Source organism: Sminthopsis crassicaudata, chromosome 1 (genome assembly GCF_048593235.1).
Source record: "Sminthopsis crassicaudata isolate SCR6 chromosome 1, ASM4859323v1, whole genome shotgun sequence".
NCBI lineage: Eukaryota > Metazoa > Chordata > Mammalia > Dasyuromorphia > Dasyuridae > Sminthopsis > Sminthopsis crassicaudata.
In genome coordinates, this window is record NC_133617.1 from 629,009,394 (window position 1) to 629,025,139 (window position 15,746).

General features: G+C 36.4%; 2 protein-coding genes across 2 annotated transcripts in view; one reads left to right on the plus strand and one right to left on the minus strand.

The window, feature by feature from the left end:
* The window catches only part of KATNIP (katanin interacting protein), a 252,434-nt gene that overhangs the window by 234,386 nt on the left and 2,302 nt on the right, over window positions 1-15,746 (minus strand). The gene's annotated exons all lie outside the window — the stretch shown is intronic.
* Window positions 1-15,746, plus strand: part of GTF3C1 (general transcription factor IIIC subunit 1) — a 130,465-nt gene that overhangs the window by 797 nt on the left and 113,922 nt on the right. The window lies entirely within an intron of this gene.

Sequence of the window (15,746 nt, forward strand, 5' to 3'; positions counted from 1 at the left end):
TGCCCCTTGTCTCCCAAGCCCGGATCATTCTGCAGCACTGAGCTGGATTTGGGAAATGTAAAAGCGCTCAATTTGTGTGTGGTTAGAACTGAAGAGGTCTTCCACTTCATGTATTCCAACCCCCTACCTTTTTTTTTTTTTTTTTTTTTTTTTTTTTTTTTGCTCTGAAAGGGCCGGGATATTGTGTCGTATCTAAACATTCTTTTTCCTCCTTCTCCATCCTATTCCCAGTATAGTACTCTGTACAGAGGAGAAACTTATTAACTGAAGTATATTTGGATATATGAATAATTTGGTATCCGGAAAAGGGAATTAACATTTAAAATAATATGTCTGGTACTCAAAGTGAGCACTCCTAAGTCCCACTTTATCATACTTCCTTTTCTTAGAGGTCATCTCAAGTCCAGCCCTGTAGGTTACTAGAAGTATTTAACTTGCTAACAGTCAGACAGCTAATAAATATCATAACCAAGAAAGAATCCATGGCTCTGTGTGTAGGACAGTCTTCATATTTATTGGATTAGAAATCTTTAATTTTTTTTCAAATAACCCTTTATGAAGTTGCCAAACTATTCTGACCATCCTATTCTCTGCTCAATAAAGCGATTCCTGATTGCCTGTAGCATAAAATACAAATTCTCTACATTTAGGGTGCTTTACCTCTGGCATCTGTCTCTCTTTTGGAACTTATTTCATATTATTCTCCATCAAGCATTTTATACTTCACGCCGAGATACTGACTCTTCATCAATTTCAACTTGATGCTATGCTATCCTCCATACATGAAATATACACTCTTATCTCATCAAAGTCATTCTCATTTGTCAAATCTCAGCTCAGACCTCACTTTCTCCATCAGATCTGATACCATTGCAGAATGTTTTCCTCCTTCCTCACACTGTCTTAGAGTACTTTGTGGGAACTCTCCTCTTCACTCACCACATTCCATTTTATATTTTATTCATGTATTTATATGTTAGTTTCTTCCCCTTGATTAAGCTTCTGGGGGGGGGGGGAAGACTTTCTTCTTTGTATCTGTTGGCACGTAATAGACATAATATTTTTGAAATACTTAATTGGGCCCACAGGCTTAGATTACATTTTCCCCTTTATTAAATAAGGTGAGGCAGTATCATATGTAGAAAATTCAGTGTAGTTATCCAGAGAACTAAGATTGAAATTTTGGATTTCCCACTACCGCACTATTTACATCATGTTGCACAAGCCAACTATATCTCTCTAAGTTTTATTTTATTCCTATGTAAAATGAGGTTGGTTAAAAGAACTCTAAATTCCCTTCCAATTTTAAGGCCTATGATTTTCAGTGACTGAACTCATAAACTTTCTTCTTGTTCTGATTTCACCAAGTACCTACTAATATGCAAAGCTTTGCACCAGATGTTGCACAGGATACATAGATTAATAAATTTCTGCCTCCTCAGCTGTCAGGATTCTGTAATCTATTAACGAAAATAAAACATCACTTAATTCATCAAGCATTTGTTAAGTGACTTCTGTGTGCCCAACATTGTGGAGTGGAATTGGGGATGAAAGCATAATGAAACATTCCCTACCCTCAAGGAGCTTACATAGAATAAATATAAAGACCAGATAAAAGGGAGAGGGCAATAGGAAAAGTTGGAAGAAGGTGATATTTGAGCTCTGTCTTGAAGGAAGAAAAATTCTAAAAACGAGGTGGGATTGCATTCTTGTAATGAGGACAGCCAAGTTCACGAAGAAAGAGACAAATGGTAGAATGTAGCTATATATTGTAGAAACAGAGAAAGGGCCACATTTAAGGGGCAGTTACAGGGAAAGGCTGGAAAAATAGTTGGGGATAGATTGTAAAAGAATTTAAAAACTTAAACAACAGTAACTAAAAAATTGATATTTTTTTATTCTAGAATCAATAGGAAGCTGTTTATTGACAAAGACAGGAGAGTGATATTGTCAAAACAGTTGGGCAATTGTTTGAAAACTGAGTAGAGTAGGAGAAAACTTGAGAGTGGGAGGCCATTACAATAATGTTGTCAAGAGATAATGAAGGGTCTGAATTAAGGTAAGTGAACAGAGAGAAGAGGTTAGATAACAAGATGTTATAGAGATAGAAATAGAGTTGGCAGCTGATTTGGAGATGTGTTTTTAAGGAGAATTGGGCATTAAAGATGAGACTGAGTTAGGAGACTAAAGAATTATGGTGCTTTCCTCAGAAATAGGGGGTTTAGAAGAGAGATTATGAGGAGGATAAGGGCAGTGCAGATAATGAATTCTGTTTTGTATGTGTTAAATTTGAGAAAGCATTTGAAATATTCATTAGGCAGTTGGTAATATGTGACTTGGACTGCATTTATAGATTTGAAAGTCATCTACGTTGACATGATAATTAAACTCATAAGAACTAATGAGGTCAGCAGAAGAGAAGGAACCTCTGAATGGAGCCATGGGGGATTCACAATTAGAACATATGATATGGATGATTTGTCAGTAAAAGAGCTTGTGCTTCCTTTTCAAGAGTGCTTAGATTGGTAGAAGAAAATCAGGAAAGAATAGGTTAAAGGAAACCCAGAGAGAAAAGAATATCTAGGAAAGGAAGAGTACTTGGGAGTACAAATGGAGAAGAGATATAGAAGGAAGAGGACTGAGGAGAAACCATCAGATTTGGCAATTAAGAGATCATTAATCATTTAAGCACATTCAATAGAAAAATAAGGGGAAAAGCCAAATTGCACAGAATTGAAAAGTGAGAGGAGAAAGAGTGAAAGAAGCCCTTTTGTGTATAGACAACTGTTTTTGGAGTTTGGCTGAGAAAGGGAGGAGAAATATAGTACCATAATTTTAAAAAATGGTAGTCTAGTGAAGCCTTTTTAAGGATGGAGTAGAGTTTCTATGTTTGAAAACAGTAGGGGAATAAAGTAGCAAAAACAAATAGCAAGAGGTTGCAAATTAGAGAGAGGGAAGAGGATGACTGTAGCAGCAGTCTCTTAAAGAAGAATAGAGGGTGGGACATCCAGAGCACACAAAAAGAAACAGATTTAGTGGGAGAAAGAATGTAATAAGTTCCAAAAAGGAGCTATAAAATGTTCAGTTTTTGGAAGGAATAGTCTTTTCTTGCTGATAATGATTGCTTAAATTTTGAGTATGAGGAAGTGTAAAGTCCTGTCATCTCTCAATTGTAATCCTTCTCTGGAAGGAGGTTTCTTTTCTGTATAATCCTTTTGTCTGTGAGCAGGTTTCTTGGGAGGCTTCTGGAGCCTTCCCCTCCAAAAGTGTGGGATTGCTGGACTTGCGAATCCACGGGAAGTCTTCTCTTTGACTCAATCCAGACTGCATCTTCCAGACTCTAACTTCTCCTTCTATCCTCCCAGAGAATGGGCTTGTGGATATTCTAAAGGTGTAAACTCCTTTTAAAGATGTGAACTACAAGATGTGAATTCTGAGCTAGAGAATTGTCAAGTATAACTTACCATCTAGTAAGAACCTAACAAGGAAGGTTTCTCTAATTGGAAAGAATTTTCAAGATAAAAGGAATAAAATGAACAAAGATGAGAAAATGCAGGGTATGTTTTAGGTATAAATTAGCCAAGCTGAATTAAAATAGTAGGAAATGAGGCTGGAAAGATAGGTTGGTGACTCAGTTGTGCCCAGTCTGAATAGCAGGTGAAAGAGAAAAGTAAGAGCAAAGATTAGGGTTCCAAAGATTTAGAACTTTATCCTTTAAACAGTAAGGAAATATTGAAAATTTAGTGATGGGAAAATAGCATGGTTTTAGTTGTACTTTAGAAAGAATATTTTCCCTGTGGTTTGCAAAAATGATTGATAGATGAAGAATGGAGGCAAACAGAGCAGTTAGAAGGCTATTGAAATAATACAGTGTTTAAATAAAGTTGGTGGTAATTTATATGGAAGAAATGATTGATATCTGTAATTAATTGGTTGAGTGTCATACAGTAGGTTTAGACCTGTACCCAGTTAGTGTAGGATAGAAGAGAAAGAAATGACCCCTCACAGCTAGTTGAAAAAGACTAAAAGAAGAAACATAATGAGAGTCTTAACTTGGAGGTAGTTAAAGGAATAAATATTTATTAAATACTTATGTGCCAGGTAACTGTACTAAGTGCTGTTCCAGATTGTTAGTTCTATAGGAAATTGAAGGAGAAGGAAGTAAATGTGGTTTGGAACAGGCAAGGTTTCTTGGAAGAATCCATATAGCATAACTAACATTTCAAGTCTTCATTTGGGTTCAAAAAATCAGTAGAGACAAGATATCATCATCATCATCATCATCATTACTTATGTAGCACTTTAAAGTTTTGTAAAGAGCTTTCCAAATATTACACTTTCTCCTCACAACATCTGTTGGGGGTAGGTACTTTTATTATCCACATTTTACAGATAAAGAAACTAAAGTTAACAGGTTAATGACTTGGCCAGGATCACACAGCTAATAAGTGACTGAATATGGATTTGAATTCAGAACCACTATGCCATTTAGATGTAAAAAGAAGGGGTAGTTAAATGTCTGAAAAAGATGTTGGTAGCTATGGCAGCCTAAAAATAAAAGGCTAATGCAATCTTAAATTTCCTTAGGAGGACATTGTGTTTGAGATACCACTGTGCTCTACCCTAATCAAACTATATTTGAAATATTATATTTGACTTTGGATACCACATTTTAGGAAGGGCATTGATAAGTGGTAGTCTCCAAACTTTTGAGTACCCACTTGTCATTATAAAAATTTTATTATGGATCTTCCAATAAATGTATATTTATTTATAATTACAAACATGTAGTATTCTCTTTATATATGTGTATGTATGTGTACATATTTATTTATCAAGCATGCACAAAAATATAAAGGCAAAACTAAATATTTTGACACATTTTATCTATTAGCAATATAAAATCCGTTGCCTTTAAACAATATAATTAAATATAGTTAATTATTTTCTAAAAATTTTGTGTATATTATGGAGTATAAAGCAGACATGAAGATAGATAATACAGCAAACAAATAATATGCCATAACAGTCAGTGAATATATAACAGCTTTTCATTATTAGTTCTATTTCTTGGTATGTAGATATCCATGTAAAAATTACAATTAGAGGTAAATCTGATAACCTTTGATCAGAGGTTATCTGATTCCAATTCAATAAAAAGTTTTCAGTATGCATCCATTTCTCTTTTTTCATGTGATTCTGCTTATTGATTGGTATTGTACCTTAATGTCATATTCATACTTGGATGTTATAGTTGCATTTTTGTCAAGTATGAGAAACATCAAGGTCAATTTGGCTGGACCCTAGACTGCAGGAAGGGAAGTTATGTTTCAGAAGGTTGGAAAGGTAGGTTGATGCTAGATTGGGAGAGACTTTAAATCAAATAGAGGAATTTATACTTGATCCCAAAAATAGGGAGCCCTTGAAGTTTATTTGTGGGTAAAATGGGGATTGGGGTGGGAAGCTGCACCAATGTCAGACCTGTTCTGTAGGAAAATCATTTTGGCAGGTGTGTGGAGGATGGATTGGGAGACACTTGGTATGAAAAGAACAATTAGGAGACCATTGCATTAATCTGGAGGAGGTAATGAGGGTCTGAACTAGGACAGTGGTTGTGCTAGTAGTGAGAAGGGGAGACATATTGTGGAGATGGCAATAATAGGAAGAGTCAAGGTTAGCATGAAGCTCTTAAGCCTGGTTGGCTGAAAGAATGTTGTTATTTTCTGTTGCTGTTACCTGGGGAATTTGGAAGAGAGGTAAGTTGGAGAAACGATAGTGTGAATACATTGAGATTTGAGGTTCATGCCCACTCATCTTGTGCAGCTCAGTCTGGGACCACCAAGATGATTATGGAGTACCTTGGTTCTAGTTAGGTTCTAAGTACTGAAAAGAGCTGATACCCTGCCTGATATAGAATAAAAAAGTTTGGGAACTTGCACAATTAAGAGAAGCAATGGAGTGAAGGAATATTAGGCTGTTATGGATAAAGGAAGGATGTGGATGTGTGGCTGTGTTGAAGACAAATCCTGTAGGTGAGTATTATATTATGAGGAGGATAGAATAGGATTTTCTCTGATTAATCACACACCTCATGGAGTCATTCCATTCTTCTGCATGCCTGCTTTGGCATTCACTATGTTAGAGGAGTCTAAGAATAGTGTGGGTCCTCAAAATCTTGTTTGCATTAGTATTATTTGTACAGAAACTTTTTAGTTTGATGTAATCAAAATCTTCTATTTTGTGATCAATAATGATCTCTAGTTCTCCTCTGGTCATAAATTCCTTCCTCCTCCACAAGTCTGAGAGGTAGATTATCCTCTGTTCCTCTAATCTATTTATTATCTCCCTCTTTATGCCTAAATCATGGACCCATTTTGATCTTATCTTGGTATATGGTGTTAAGTGTGGATCCATATCTAATTTCTGCCATACTAATTTCCAGTTTTCCCAACAGTTTTTTCCGAATAATGAATTTTTATCCCTAATGTTGGAATCTTTGGGTTTGTCAAAGATTAGATTGCTATAGATGTACCCTTTTTTGTCCTTTGTGTCTAATCTGTTCCACTGATCTACCGGTCTATTTCTTAGCCAATACCAAATGGTTTTGGTGACTGCTGCTATATAATATAGCTTTAGATCAGGTACACTTAGACCACCTTCCTCTGAGTTTTTTTTCATTAGTTCCCTTGCAATTCTTGACCTTTTATTCTTCCATATGAATTTTGTTGTTATTTTTTCTAGGTCATTAAAATAGTTTCTTGGGAGTCTGATTGGTATAGCACTAAATAAATAGATTAGTTTGGGGAGTATTGTCATCTTTATTATATTCGCTCGGCCTATCCAAGAGCACTGAATGTCTTTCCAATTATTTAAATCTGATTTTATTTTTGTGGCAAGTGTTTTGTAATTTTTCTCATATAATTCCTGACTTTTCTTTGGTAGATGGATACCCAAATATTTTATACTCTCAACATTTGTTTGGAATGGAATTTCTCTTTGTATCTCTTGCTGTTGCATTTTGTTAGTGATATATAAAAATGCCGAGGATTTATGTGGATTTATTTTGTATCCTGCCACTTTGCTGAAATTTTGAATTATTTCTAGTAGCTTTTTAGCAGAGTCTTTGGGGTTCTCTAAGTATACCATCATGTCATCTGCAAAAAGTGATAGTTTAATTTCCTCATTTCCTACTCTAATTCCTTGAATCTCTTTCTCGGCTCTTATTGCCGAGGCTAGCGTTTCTAGTACTATATTGAATAGTAATGGTGATAGTGGGCAACCTTGTTTCACTCCTGATCTTACTGGGAAAGGTTGCAGTTTATTTCTATTGCATATTATGCTTACTGACGGTCTTAAATATATACTCCTGATTATTCTAAGGAATAATCCATTTATTCCTATACTCTCAAGAGTTTTTAGTAGGAATGGATGTTGGATTTTGTCAAATGCTTTTTCTGCATCTATTGAGATGATCATATGGTTCTTATTAATTTGATTATTAATATGGTCAATTATATTAATAGTTTTCCTAATATTAAACCAGCCCTGCATTCCTGGAATAAATCCTACTTGATCATAGTGTATTATCTTGGAGATGATTTTCTGAAGTCTTTTTGCTAATATCTTATTTAAGATTTTAGCATCAATATTCATTAAGGAGATTGGTCTATAATTTTCTTTCTCAGTTTTCGATCTACCAGGTTTAGGTATCAGTACCATGTCTGTGTCATAAAAGGAATTTGGTAGGACTCCTTCATCCCCTATTTTTTCAAATAATTTATATAACATTGGGGCTAATTGTTCTTTAAATGTTTGGTAGAATTCACATGTGAATCCATCTGGCCCTGGGGATTTTTTCCTGGGGAGTTGATTAATAGCTTGTTCTATTTCTTTTTCTGAAATGGGACTATTTAAGCAATTTATCTCCTCCTCTGTTAATCTAGGGAGCCTATATTTTTGGAGGAAGTCATCCATTTCACTTAAGTTATCAAATTTATTGGCATAAAGTTGGGCAAAGTAACTCCTTATTATTTCTCTAATTTCCTCTTCATTGGTGGAAAGATCCCCCTTTTCATTTGTAAGACTATCAATTTGATTTTCCTCTTTCTTTTTTTTGATCAAATTTACCAAAGGTTTATCTATTTTATTGGCTTTTTCATAAAACCAACTCTTGGTTTTATTTATTAATTCAATAGTTTTTTTACTTTCAATTTTATTGATTTCTCCTTTTAATTTTTGTATTTCGAGTTTAATTTTTGGTTGGGGGTTTATAATTTGGTCTTTTTCTAGCCTTTTAAGTTGTAAGCCCAATTCGTTAATCTTCTCTTTCTCAATTTTCTTCAAATAAGCCTCTAAAGATATAAAATTTCCCCTTATTACCGCTTTAGCTGCATCCCAAAGATTTTGATATGATGTCTCATCATTATCATTATCTTGGGTGAAATTGTTAATTGTTTCTATAATTTGCTCTTTCACCCAGTCATTCTTTAAGATGAGATTATTCAGTTTCCAATTACTTTTTGGTCTATTTACCCCTAACTTTTTACTGAATGTAGCTTTTATTGCATTGTGATCTGAGAAGAAGGCATTTATTATTTCTGCCTTCCTACATTTAATTTTGAGATCTTTATGTCCTAGTATATGGTCAATTTTTGTATAGGATCCATGAACTGCTGAGAAGAAAGTATATTCCTTCCTATTGCCATTCAGTTTTCTCCAAAGGTCTATCATACCTAGTTTTTCTAATGTTCTATTTACTTTTTTAATTTCTTTCTTGTTTGTTTTGTGGTTTGATTTGTCTAAATCTGAGAGTGCAAGGTTGAGATCTCCCACTATTATAGTTTTACTGTCTATTTCTTCTTGCAGTTCTCTTAACTTTTCCTTTAGAAAGTTAGATGCTATACCACTTGGTGCATATATGTTTAGTATTGATATGGCTTCATTATTTATGCTACCTTTCAGCAGGATATAGTTTCCTTCCTTATCTTTTTTAACGAGATCTACTTCTGCTTTTGCTTGATCTGAGATAAGGATAGCTACCCCTGCTTTTTTGGCTTTACCTGAAGCATAATAGGCTCTGTTCCAACCTTTTACCTTTACTCTGTATGTATCTCCCTGCTTTAAGTGTGTTTCCTGTAGGCAACATATTGTAGGGTTCTGCTTTTTGATCCAATCTACTATCCGTCTCCGTTTGATGGGATCGTTCATCCCATTTACATTTACAGTTAAAATTACTAATTCTGTATTTCCTGCCATCGTATTATCCCCAGATTATGCTTTTTTCCCTTGACCCCCCTGATCCCCCTCCCCGATATTTAATTTACAGACCCCCCTTGTGACGCGCAACCCTCCCTCTTTTTTTTTTTTTTTTTTTTTTTTAGGATCCCTCCCCCCTCCCTCCAAGTCCCTTCACTTATTCCCCTTTTCCTTTTCCCTTTTCCTCTCCCCCCTTTTTCTGAGGTGAGAGAAAATTCTCTGAAAAACAAATATGTTAATTATTTACTCTTTGAGCCTCTTCTGATGAGAGTAAGATTCACACAATGATTCTCCCCCTCACTAAGTTCCCTCAGATATGGTGTATTTTCTATGTCTCTTCCTGGGATGTAGTTTCCCTCTTTTTATCACTTCTTCCCCTTTTTCTGAACCGACCTCCTTCCCTTTACTACACCCCCCTTTTTTTCTTTTATATCAGTAAAATCAAATTATCCTTGAGTATTTTTTATATACCCACAACAGAGTTACAGTTCTCAAGGGTTCTGTGTACCTTTTTCTGTTTCTCTTCAGTCTTGTGGATGTAGATCAAATTTTTTGTTTAAGTCTGGTTTTTTTCTTAGAAACATATAGAATTCCTCTGTTTCATTGAATGACCATCTTCTTCCGTGGAAAAAGATGCTAAACTTAGCTGGGTAGTTCATTCTTGGTTGCAGTCCTTGATCTTTTGCCTTACGGAATATCAGGTTCCAGGCCCTTCTATCTTTTAATGTGGAGGCAGCCAGATCTTGGGTGACCCTTATTGTGGCACCTTGGTATTTAAATTGTTTTTTTCTAGCTGCTTGCAGGATTTTCTCCTTTGTGTGGTAATTCTGCAGCTTAGCCACAATATTCCGTGGTGTTCTTTTTTTAGGGTCTATTTCAGAAGGAGTTCGATGAATTCTTTCCACATCTACTTTCCCTTCTGTTTCTATTATCTCTGGACAGTTCTCTTTGATAATTTCCTGTAAAATAGAATCTAGGCTCTTTTTTTGGTCATAGTTTTCTGGAAGTCCAATAATCCGCAGATTATCTCTCCTAGATCTATTTTCCAGGTCTATAGATTTTCCCAGTAAGTATTTGACGTTGTTCTCCAGCTTCTCATTTTTTTTGTTTTGTTTGACTGATTCTTGGGTTCTCTGTGAATCATTCATTTCTATTTGTTCCATCCTGACTTTTAAGGAGTTATTTTCTTCTTTCACAGTTTTTAGTTCTTTTTGTAAATGTCCAATTTCGTTTTTAAATGAATTATTTTGCTCTATTGAATTTTTTTCCATTTCCCTAATTTTTTTTTTTTTGAGAATTATTTTCTTTTTCCAATTCAGAAATTCTATTTTCTTGAGACTTTTTTATCTTTTCCAATTCAGAAATCCTACTTTCCTGTGTTTTTTTAACCTTTTCTAATTCACTAATTTTGTTTCCCTGCATCTCCTGTGAATTCTTTATTTTTTCCAACTCCAATTTCAGGACGTTGTTATTCTCTATCATAACTTCTCTTTCCTTTCCCCATTTTTCTTCGATCTCCCTCAATTTCTTAAGAGCTTCTTCTAGGAGAGAGTTATGTGATGGGGGGCAGGAATCGTTCCCCTTTAGGTTGTTATCTTCTGAATCTTTGCTGTTAACTTCCTCGGGGTTGGATACCCGCTCTTTCTCTGTATAGAAGGAATCTATAGTTTTTCTAGCTTTTTTGCTCATACTTAAAAAATGTTTTGGGGTCTGTCCCTGGGGTAGGAAATTATTTACTTCTTTACCAGCTTCCTCCCAGACCGGATGGATGCAGCGGCCCCTGCGCCCGCGCTAAGAGAGAGCTCTGGGAGAGAGTTCCCCACCCCCTCCCTGGGAGTGTCTCAGAGGTGATTAGCACTACTGTGCTTCGAGGGCGTAGAATAGTGAAGACAGCAAGAAGCCCAGGCTATGTGTCCGGGTGGGGAGTGAATGTTTGCAGCAGGTGACGTGAGAAGCCCCTGCGCTCAAACTGGAAGTGTCTGCCAGAAACCGCGGTCCCTAGTTCAAAGGTTCCGCTTCTCTGGGACTTCCTGGAGCTGAGTTCCACTCCCTCCAGCTAAGCTAGGCCGTGTGTGTTGCCTTGGGCCGTATCCACCCACTTGTCAGTCTCTTAACTATTCTCAGGAGGTAGCTGAGGCCACACCCCCTGGTGCCGAGTCTGCCCCAGGGTGGGGGGGGGGGGAAATCTAATCTGAGTTTTAAAATATTTTGGCTTTCTCTTCTGAACTGCTAAATAATTAGCAGAGAAGAGCTAACAGCCTGTGCCAGATTCCTTTACCTCAGTGGCTTCTCTGATCCCAGAGCCCTTCCCAGCGCAATGGGCGCAGTGTGCCCCTACCCCACCGTCTGTGCTGGTCTTTCTTATTCCTCCCCTGAGAACTGACCTTTCCTGTTGAAACTCCAGATTCTCTTCAGCTGGTAAGTCGTGCTTCCAGTCCTTGTGGTATCTATCAGTCCTGAGCTAATTTTGAGACTTAATTTATCTAATTGGTTGTGAGGGAGTGAGGACGTTCACTGAGTCGTGTGTTTCTTCTCCGCCATCTTGGCTCCGCCCCCGTGGGTCCTCAAAATCATGCCCTTAATGTTTAATTTTAAAACCTGCCCACAGGTATTTGAAGGGTTATAAAATAGAAGAGGGAACCATTTTTCTACTTGTCCTCAACAAATAACATTAGGAGTAATCATAATTGGAACTATACAGAAGTAGAATATGCTGAATAAGCAGGTGGTGGGTTTGCCTCACTAAAGAAAAAAGGCTAACTGACCTGTCAGGTATATTGTAAAGGGAGTTGGCCACAAATAGAATGGGGAAAAGGAGAGGTGGCAGGGTAAGAAAGTGAAAAATTGAGGATGACATCTAAATTTTGAACCAGAGTGACTGGAAAAATGGTTGAAAATTATAGTAAAAGGAAAATTAGGGAAAGGGAAATGTTTGGAGAGACATGTTGAGTTTAAGGTGTTCATAATCCATCTATTTCAATATACCCAACAGACAGTTGGAGATTCAAGACTGAAGGTCAGAAGAGAGGTGTTAAAGGACCCAAATTCTCAAAGGGAAACCGATTATTCTGCTGATTGTGCCAGATATAAAGGGGCAAATCTGTTCTGCTCTAATTATGCTAACTGTAAGGGGCATACTTCCAAGAAAATACTGAGATATTGAAGAAAGGGGGGCCCATGCCAGCTTGGGTTTTGTTAGGATTATTTGGGGGAGTTTATTCACAAGAAGCTCCTTGTTCTAGGTGGCAGCAGAGTAAAATGAAAATGAATCCCCCACTAATCCCAGGCCAGACCAGGTATTGCATAGAAACAGAACAAAGAAGGCATGGTGCCAAAAACAATCCAAGGTCATATGCAAGTTCTCCCATGGGAACTTTTTTTTGCTGTTTACATTTACTCAAGGTAGTTTACATTTTCTGTAGATTCCTTAGTTCTGATTAAGGTGTAAGTTAGAACTCAACTAATAATTTCTATGTCAGTGGAATCAAATTAAAATCTGTACATAAAGATCCCTGCTTATGGACTACATTTTTTGCTCTGTTTTGTTTGTTTTGGCATTTTTGGAGGCAGTCTGGAATAAGTGACTTTACCTAGGGTCACATAGCTAGTAAGTATCTGAGGCCAGATTTGAAATCAGATCCTCCTTATTCTAGGTTTGGTGCTCTATTCACTACACCACTTAGCTGCCTCTTTGATTTAGTTTTAAAATATGATGTTTCATTGGACTTTTATTTATTTTAAATGTAAATTTTAAATATTTATTAATTACATTTTAATTTGGTTCTGGCTACATGTAGGACTGTTGTGTGCCCATGTGAGGCTATGTTGACCACCTCTGATCTCCTGATATATTTTTGAATCCATGGAAATTGTTTAGTGAAGTAATATGGAGGAAGCAGAGAAGATGGTTCAGGCTAGAACACTGGACAAGTCATTTAAGCTCTCAGTGACACAGGCAATTCTCCTAAGACTATGAATTACAGAAAAGATGCTAATGTACACTGGCTGAGGAGTTGCTGACCAGGAGCTTTCTACAGTGATAAAACCATAGATATGGTAAATGAATAAATGAATGAATGAATAAAGTAATAATTTAAGCTCAATGTGTTTTTGTTTAGCTTTAAATCAGTTGTTGCCCCTCCTAAATAGAACAAAGTGTGGCTTCCAAATTAATGAGTCAAATCAAAATATATTACGAAGTATTTAATGTACATGAATGACTTCAAATAATATAACTCATTAAAAGCAACTAAGTAGTTCTTTTCCATGGACTTTTTCCAGTGATAACAAAATGTTTGTTAGACTTAAAAGTACAAAATTTTTAACTTAGAACAAGGAAAAATAGACACTGAAGACTTTGAATTTGAATCTAAAAATAAAATTTAGTAATGGAGAAATGGAAATGTTACTGTAGCTGAGCTATGGATGAAGCTCGGGATTCTAAGAGGCAAAGGTGAAAGAGAGGATATTTGGAGGCAGTAGGGAACTACAGGAACTTCCTATATGCAAGTGAATGACTTGTCTTAGGTAAAGTACTGCTAGCTGTGTGGATAAGGTTTAGAGGGAAGAGCAACTTGAAGTTTGGAAATCAATTTATTTGTAATATTGTTTCCTGATATTGAACTATACTTGTGTTATTAGTATAAATTCTACTTGTAAATTTTTTTGTATATTGGTATATTCTATTTACCAGTATTTTAGTTAGTATTTTTGCATCAATATCATTCTAGTCCAGATCTAACTTAAGCTAGTCCAGTGATTCAGGCAACAGATCGAAATGAAAAAGTGTCATAAACACTTAACCAAAACCCTTAATATCATGGAAAAGATACATTACTTGCTCAGATAGATGCAGTTCTCCATGGTCTCCTTGTGAAAATATATCTGCTCTGAAGGATGTATTGGTTAATAAGAATGGTCAAGTCTATAAGTTACTGAATCCTCATGAAGTTGCCTTTTTATATCCTACATCAATGTTGTCAAACCACTAAACCATATGTTAGGATCCCTGTAGGTCACATAATGACTTAGAAAACCAAATATCAGAGGCTGGATTGGAACTTTGGTCCTGTATCCAGTTCTTATAGTCTATGCATTGCACTACCTAGCTTCTGTAGATTTATTTGGTTATTTAGAGTTATCAGAAGCATTATTACCCCCCATTTTTATAGGGAGAAAAAAAGCAAATTCCTCAAAACTAGATTATTTTATACCTCACTACTTAATGATTTCAAGGTGCCAAAGGAGAGATATATGAGAAATATTGGGGGGGGGTCTATTGTAATGCAGGAGAAACTGAGGGAAGATAGAGATTAGAGAGTTATAATATTTTATTTGAAAGGGAGAGATTTACTGGGACCAGATGGGTCCATGGTTTGGTCTCAGGGCTGAATGAGACTATCATCTCCAAGAATCCAGCAACCAAGTTCAGATACAAAGATTTTTATAGAGTAACAAGAACAATGACCTAATGAGAGGAGGCACCTAGGATGGGGATGACATAATGGAGGGAGGTACTGGAGATAGGGAGAGGCTCCTGATATTCTAATGATATCTAAGATAAGATCTTTATCCTATCAAACATTCTACTGATTAAGAGGGAATGGTTGTAGCCTGAGGCAGAGCAACTAAGGTGGGAAAATTAGGGAAACTAGGTCGGGGCATTAAAAGGAAACTGAGGCACAATATTCTACATTCTCTCTCTTCTGAATATTCAAATCATTGAATTACCCTCTATATATCTTGAAGGTCTTAGCACCATAATTTTGACCAACCCTATGTGAAACATATAAACCAAAATAAAGACCAAATAAAAACCAAAATAAAGCTAGAAAAATGCATGGATTTATGGCAAGGACAAGTCTCTCCCTGATAACCCCAGAGTTAATCAGCAATACAAAGGCTCCCTGTTGTAATCATGTCAAGTCCTCTGCAGCTCTGGAGCATCCAGCCAGAGTATCCAGTTTGAGATGGACAGTTCATTGGGAGTTAGGTGGTCTGCAGTTATTTGTGCACTTAACTCAGCTTCTGCTTATAGAGCAGCAGGGCTCAAGACAGTGGTATTGCCCATTCAGAGGGGCAACCCACTTCAGATGAGAAGGGTGAGGCTTGGAGTAGCTCCACCTGTCCCTGCCCAGAGGAACAGACAGGGCTACAGAAAGGATCCAGATTTCTGATCAGAGTATGCAAAGTTAGATCAAGACAGGCAATCCTCGAACTTTTAGAAGCCTAATATCAAACTGCAAGGTCCTTTGAGAATGCTGAAATACTAATTAAGGAACTGGAGTTATAGGAGTGAAGAAACAAATCAGAGAGACTGCCAGTCCCAGGATAAGTTGCCTGATTTCTGGTTGTTTCTAAAAAATAATATCAAAAACGGAGTCTGCCAGGACAATTCCAATAGAATATGGGATTTCAGAGTTAAAAGCATTACCAACAAATCATAGTCCAGTAAATTTAAGCAAGGAGTAAAAACAAAAAGGACTGCTAGA